Genomic DNA, 1,534 nt, shown 5'->3' with positions numbered 1-1,534 from the left:
TGCTGACTGACTTGGTTATTTTTGTATCATTTTAAGGACTGAGTTTCCTTTATCTCACTCTGACCAAAACATTATACTTCATTCATGAATCAACACATATGGAAAACCTTTTTTTACTCCAATGGCTCCATATTATTAGGTACTTGAATCACAGTGTTAGAGATGGACTAGACTTAATTTTAAAAAAAAAATGTTTTACCCACCTCCACATTCCCACAATTTGGGGAACTAAACCATTTTTTATTATGCAACTATTTATTATTCTAAATATATATTATTTTTTTCAAGGAGCCGTCCTTTCTCTTTTGGGGGTTTTTCTTTCCTTGTATTTGTTTCAATCGTAGGCATGTAATATCATTTACAGATATTACAAATAACCATCCCACAATAGGGAAATGGGAGCTAAATGTTCATGGTCACCCAGACTACCAGCCACATCTCCCCCAGACCACCCAACCCTCTTCAGTCCACTACCTCAGTGTGGTGGACACACAAAAACAAAGAAGTAATTACCTTAAACTAGAAAAGGACATGCACAGGAATCACATACAAAAATACAAAACAACCACAATAAATACAACTCAACAAACAAACAAAAACTAAACAAATAGAATTGTCATATTACTGGCAATCAGGAGCACCTTTCTTTTGTATATGAAATCAAGGCCCATCCTTCTTGATGTGTTATTTGGTCCCACTTATCAGTCAAATCTGGAGACCTCACACTTTCTTTTGCAATCTAGTGAATAATAGTGTTTGACAATTAGGTTGAAAGATTCCAATACTAACATATTTGTTTTCTGAGTTTTAAAAATGGAAACCTACCCCAGCAGCAGCCAATTTGACTGTTTGTGGAAAAATAACAAAACCGTGTAAAACAGGGAGTAACCACTCTTGTACTTTTGTCCAAAAGTTAACACCTATGTGGCAATACCAGAAAATATGTAAGAAATCCTCCACTTCCACACGACAAAAACGGCAGAAAGGGGGGTTCTTCGATGCCCAATATTTGTAACATCTTATTAGTAGCCAAAAATATTTACAATATCTTCAACTGAAACATTCAGATTGTGGGGTCTAATGTTCTATAAATGCTTCCCCCAGTAAGAGTTTAAATGTGTGGGAAGGCATCTAATTTGTTGTTTTTTTCAAATGAAAATGGTACTTGTCTTTATTGATTGTATCTCTAGTTAACCATCTGTGAGATTTAATATGAGATCTACAAACAGTTTCTCTTTCCTTTCCCTTAACTTTTTCTTCCATTCTGTTGGAATTGCTGTACCTGATAGTAAATCATTTCCAATACAATTGTGCACAGTGTAAAATTCCCATTACTATCAATGATATAATTAAAAAATATATATCTTCTTTCCAGAAACACATTTCCCAATTTTTTTAAATTCATCAGTATATTTGAATTCAACCATATGATCTGCCTCTGAATTTTCCTGAGGATAATGGTATGAATTCTACTGAGGATAATATTGATTTATTGATTATTTGAAGAATGGGTGCCTTCATAAAATATTAATAT

This window comes from Oncorhynchus kisutch, linkage group LG7 (genome assembly GCF_002021735.2).
Source record: "Oncorhynchus kisutch isolate 150728-3 linkage group LG7, Okis_V2, whole genome shotgun sequence".
Taxonomy (NCBI): Eukaryota; Metazoa; Chordata; class Actinopteri; order Salmoniformes; family Salmonidae; genus Oncorhynchus; species Oncorhynchus kisutch.
Note: the sequence above shows the minus strand (reverse complement) of the source record.